This window comes from Monodelphis domestica, chromosome 3 (assembly GCF_027887165.1).
Source record: "Monodelphis domestica isolate mMonDom1 chromosome 3, mMonDom1.pri, whole genome shotgun sequence".
In the NCBI taxonomy this organism is placed as follows: domain Eukaryota; kingdom Metazoa; phylum Chordata; class Mammalia; order Didelphimorphia; family Didelphidae; genus Monodelphis; species Monodelphis domestica.
In genome coordinates, this window is record NC_077229.1 from 19139128 (window position 1) to 19145127 (window position 6000).

The 6000-nt window shown below is 42.5% G+C and overlaps 1 long non-coding RNA gene across 1 annotated transcript; it reads right to left on the reverse strand.

Annotated features, from left to right (window-relative positions):
• Positions 1–3118: 3118 nt before the first annotated feature.
• LOC103100767 (uncharacterized) lies at positions 3119–5004 on the reverse strand. Its single transcript, XR_008917270.1, has 2 exons — positions 4635–5004; positions 3119–3771 (listed from the first exon to the last, which is right to left on the reverse strand). It is a non-coding gene; the product is annotated as an uncharacterized LOC103100767 (long non-coding RNA).
• Positions 5005–6000: the final 996 nt, after the last annotated feature.

Here is a 6000-nt window from a genome sequence, read left to right on the forward strand (position 1 = left end):
GGATGGAGGGATTGCTGAATCATCACAAAAATCAGGCGCTCCCAATGAGCTCATCTCTGCTCCACACATGTCTCTAGGGGGGCTGCTTTCCCCTGGTTACTCTCATCCCCACTTACATTTTTGCTATCCTCGGCAAATTCGCCAGGGTACATTCAGCCACATTCTCAATTCTGGAAAGGTCTTTAGAGACCTTGGGACACCCAAGCGTTGTCCTCTTCAGTGCCTTGTCTCAGCCCATGTGGCAGAGTTCTTAATTGTCTCCTAAATGCCACGTTAAGAGCCCCAAAGAGTAAATTCAGCATAGTTCTTAGATAATTGCCAAATTAGCCATCTTTTGTGAGAGCCGGGCCTACCACAGCTGGGTCTGGAGACCGTAATCGCTCCAAATCTGAGGCTGTGCAAATTCAGCAAACAAATGGCATTTTGCAGTTTAATATAGATTCCCACTTGCCTGGCACTTCAAAAGGTCTGGGAGGATTGGGGGATGGGGTGGGGGAACAGCTAGGTGACTCATTGGATTAAGAGGCCCAGAGATGGGAGGCCTTGGGTTCCAATATGGCCTCAGACGCTTCCTAGTTGTGTGACCCTGGGCAAGTTGCTTAACCTCCATTGCTTAGCCCTTACTGCTCTTCTGCCTTCAAACCAACTGGTTCTAAGACAGAAAGTAAAGGTTTGTTGTTGTTTTTTTTTTTAAGTCTGTCCTAACCCAAGCAACAAGGAAAAACCAACCACTAATGCTGAACTAGAATTAACAGTGGACGAAGCCAAAGAATATTGTGAAGGGAGGAGGTTTCTCAAAAGGAAATTTCTAGTATGAAATGGACTCCCAACAGGGAGCAGATTTACCTCACAAAGAAAGCCAACAAACTCCAATGGGTCCAAAACACGGGTAGAGTTCCCCAAAAGGAATTAAGCAAGTCGGAGTTGGTAGGAATCAATTTCCCCGATTTCAGGTAAGTTCTTCAAGTGTAGCATCTCCTAATAAAGGAAGCTCCAAGGGAGAAACTACCTTCAGTGCTGTTCATAACATAGCAAACTTCATTACATGCCTAAAATGATTATAAACCCCCACTGGTGAGTCTGCCTTTAATAGTCAGGCAATAGATGCAATTAACTCAAAGTAAAGTCTTTAAGATAATACCAGTAACTTCATTTCCCCAAAGATCTGGGAGACAGTATCCCACAAATACACAGTCAGTCTAAAGACTAGTCATGGGGCACACATACAAACACACACACACACACAGGGCATATATATGACTAAAGTAACTCATGCCTCTAGTACGGCAATACCTTAACAACTTTTCTCATAGCATCCTCATTCCACTCCAGTCTGTGTAGGTCATTCTGCTAGGCTGGATCTGCTCTTCTCCACAATTAGATTCCCAACTTTCAGGGATAAGTATCCCTTAAAACTATGGTTGGCTTTCTTTGTTGACAAGAAGTCAGGCTCCTTGAAACTTTGATTCTCTCTCTACTCTTTCTGTCTGCTAAATGCAGTGTCTCCTACTGGACAGGTATCTCTGTTGCAAGATACTTCTGCTGGGGGAGTAGGGTAGGGAGGGTGCAGAAGAGATAAATTCCTCACATTGCCCTCCTGTAGAAGTTTAGGGCTCTTGTTCTATGAAGGGGTCTCCAAACTAGCAAGCCTGCTTTTTTTTTTTTAAGGGTTGCCAGGAGTGTGGCTAATCCTCATTTAGCCAATGGCAAGGTGTTCTCCAATTTCATTAGAGACAACTCCTTCATGATTCAGGGGGTAACAGGATATTGTTGTTCATTTGTATCTGACTCTTTGTGATCCCATGGACCATAGTTATCCTTGGGATTTTCTTGGCAAGGACACTGGAGTGGTTTACCATTGCCTTCTCTGGTGGATCCAGTGGGTCCTTTTGTTAGGCAACCAGAGGTTAAGTGACTTGAGCAGGGTTATATAGCCAGGAAGTGTCTGAGGCTGGATTTGAACTCAGGTCTTCCTGATTCCAGACCCAATACCCTATGCCTGTGTTGGCAAACCTATGACACATGTGCCAGAGGGAGTTTCTCCCTTCTCCTTCTCCACTATGTGCAAGGTCATTCCTTACTTCACCTGTCCCTCTGCCCAGCAGCCCAGTGGGAGCACTTCCTCTCTCCCTTGTCTGGGGTAATAAAGGAGCAGCTCACATGTGACATGAGGGTTGCTGTTTGGGCACTTGGCCTCTAAAAGGTTCACCATCACTACTCTATACAGTGAGCTGCACCTGCCTCTCATCAGCTGCCTCTCATCAGGCTACCACCTCATAATAATGCCTCATATCTCTATTACTAGTTCTAGTCTGTGACTTCATCAACTAGGTTGCTGGGGTGGGGGAGTGGGAGAAAGGCAGAGATGGTTAGATTAAGCACCAAATCCTGATCCTTTCTTCTACATTTTTAATTTTTATTTTTAGATAAGTTTGGTTTTAGTTTGTGATTCTCCCTAAAAAGAAAATATCTGAAATAAGAAAACTGTTTCTTGCACAGACATCATTTTATAATTAAAAAAAAATCTACCCCTTCTTTTCCCTACAGTTTTCTTCTTATCTTGAACATTTAAGGACAGGCTTCAATGTACAGATAAATGACACATTAAAGTGAACACCTATAATTAGACTCCTCCGCCATTCTATCCTTCTCTGGCAGTCACTTCAAGGCTATTCTGGAGCCCCAACCATATACTATAACTTTCTAGGAAAGCTCTTTGCCCAGTGTAACCTTTTAAGGCTCTATTTTACTGCTCGGTTATCTGCTAGAAAGACAAGCCTGAGCCTCCAAATTTTTCCTAATTGGGGTGGAAACATTTGATATTGAGAAAAGAGCTCTTATCTGAAACATCAAAATGATTAGAAGGTGTTGGTCACAAATTTAGAAATTCCCAGAAGGGAAGCTCAAAACTCGACGTGTTAAATTATCTCCTCCCTCGCATGGATAATTAGACAAAGAGATGATTTGTTTTGCACAGTTAAAGAAGACACATTTGCAACACTCCTAAGCAGCCTCTCAAATGCCAACAATCCTACTTGGCTGATGACAGAGATTGCAACAGATGTGGCAAGGATTTAAGTCCCCAAAAGAGCACATTCCAAAGACAGTCAAAAGAGTGTCGAGCTAAAATTCAGTGATTCTACCAGAATGCTGGGAAAGGCACATCAAGAGGAACCAGGTGACTTTGTGGGGCTGTTTCTGTTGAATAAGTCATTGGTATGGCAGCCTTAAGACGTCTGCCTTTAACCACACTAAGATCTTTGTATCAATTGCTGTAGGAAGATATGATGACTGGCTGGCATCCTTCTGTTCACGAGCTCGGGTGAGCTGGCTCCTGGTGTTGTCTGGATGGAGTGACCTACATGTAACAGTAGTTTCGTGCCCAAAGGCAGCTCTTCAGGGAGAGTTAGAAACATTGTGACATCTCCAGCTTTCCAGTCCAAATAAGTAGCAGCCTTCTTGGACACTGTGAACTGACCGTCGACCCCTCTGAAGAGTTCATGCGAGTTCCCACCCGTAGGACTTACCTGATCCAAAAATGGATACCGTCCCAGCCATGTCCTCACCATTCCACTCATCGCCATCTTGATGGTACTGTCTCATTGGTGATCATCAGTGATGGAGAGAGGCAGCTTCTCTGGGGACCCTTCTCTCTTGAATGCAATGATATTCTTATTCCAGATAAGGGTGATCATCTTAACATTTCACTTGGCAAATTTTAGTGCCAGCTTTGCAGCTCAGCTGTTGTATAAACTGGGATAAAGTCCTGAGCTTGGGAGAAGAAGAAAATGCTCAATGATTCTCCTAAAAATCATGAAAACAGATGCATGGTGTCCACCTTGGAGCTGGGGGCCATATCTCTAAGCAACAGGTGGAACATACTGAGTGAGGGTAGAGAGGAGGAGCCCCCTATATCTTAATTGCCAAACCTGGTAGACATTTTTTCTGTCATTCTTTTTTTTCTTTAAACCCTTACCTTCCATCTTAGAATTAAGTATTGGTTCCAAGGGAGAAGAACAGTAAGAGCTAGTCAATTGGAATTAAATGACTTAACCAGTTTCACACAGCTAGAAATATTTGAAGCAAAATTTGAACCCAGGATCTCTAGCCTCCAGACCTACCTATCTCTCTATCTGCTGAGACACCTACCCGCTCCTGTCCCTATTCTTTTATTTTTAAACCCTTATCGTCCATCTTAAAATCAATACTAGGTATTGGTTCCAAGGGCAATTGTGGTTAAGGGACATTGAGGTCACACACCTAGGAAGTATTTGAGGCCAGATTTGAATCTATGACCTCCTGTCGCTAGGCCTGGCCCTCTATTTTCTAAACCACGTAGCTACTCTGTCCCCATTCTTTTTAATTTTTAATTTTCTTTAACAGCATTTTACATTGCAAACCACTCTTTCCTCATAGATAGTCTCTGGTTTTCATGATACTCTTCTCTTTTAACTCCCCTATCTGTCTGATCATTCCTTCTCAAACTCTTTTACTACCCCTACCTACCTAACTACCCCGAACTGTGAGCCCATCCCCAGATTCAGCCCTGGATCCTCTTCTCTTCCATCTCTGTACTGTCCCTTGTTGACCCCATCAGCAATCATCTTTATGAAGATGACTTACAGTCATCGCACCAGCTAAAGTTCTTCTCCTGAGCTCTAGTCTTGGATCAGCAATCCCCTGCTGGACAATTAAAGATCGATATTCCAAAGAAATGTCAGATTCAACATGTTTAAATCTGACCTCACTCTCTGTATCTCTGAAATCTTCATTCTGAGCCCCCTTATTTCCATTGACGATATTACCATCCTTCTGATAACCTCGGTTTGCAACCTTAGAGCCGTCCCCACAATCCAGTCAGTGACTAACCTTGTTTAAGCCTGGATGACTGAACAGTGAAACTGTGACGGATGTTCCTAGCCTCGAGGGCAACTTTGTGAGGTCAAGAGGGTGAAAGGTCCTGAGTCCAAGTGCTAATTGGTCAGGAGAGAGGTACAATGGACGAGGCTTCTCAAAGGAGAAGATGACCACCACTAGGAGAATGAATAATATAGATAAAGGGACTTAAGAACGCCCAACCCAAGCCATGGTTTGTCAGGAGATCTGGCCTTGGGAGCTGTGTAGACAACACAGCTCTGAAAAGAGGTGAAGAGTTTCCATGAGTCCTCCATGAGTGTTCTATTTAGGGATTCCTGTGAGTCTTTTCATAATAGGTTGTCATTGAAATTTTAACTATCAAGGCATACGAATGGATCTTCTGTATTTTAAGTATTTCTTTTGTGGTAGATAAGATAGGCATTCTACACTGGATCAATTTTGTAAATAGAGAACTTCGTATGGAGAGATCCTGTTTACCTCTTTTTTTCCCCCAAATATTTTTTATTTCAAACACAAATCCAAATGAAACAAGCATTTCCATATATAAAGAAAAAGGAGATAATACACAAATGAAATCACCGATCTTCTATATGTTTAACTTACTTTTCTTCATAATAGATCTCATCTTCTGGTGTCCTACTCTCTCTCCACCCTCCCCACATTGCATAGAATATCATCATGGAGGCCAACATATTAATATTCATTAAGTCTTTCATGTTTTATCTTTCTGTTCCCTTTCTGGAGATAACTTTCTCAGTTTATATTAGTTCTCTGAATGGGTATAATGGCTCCTGGTTCTACTCATTTCCCTGTTCATTATCTCAGATGGTTCTTTTCAGATTTTTAAAAAATCATTTGTTCATCATTTCTTATGGTGGAGCTTATTTATCTTCTATTGGGAAACTCTAGACAGAAGTCACACCAGAGCTTTCAGGGACTTTCCTTGGTTCTGTGGTGGCAAAGAATTGGAAACTGAGGGGATGCTCCTAAACTGGGGCATGTTGGAACAAGTTAGGACATCAAAATGTGATGGAATATTATTTCTCTATAAGAAATGATGAAGGGAGTGGTTTCAGAAAAACCCAGGAAGACTTATATGAATGGATGCAAACTTAAGTGAGC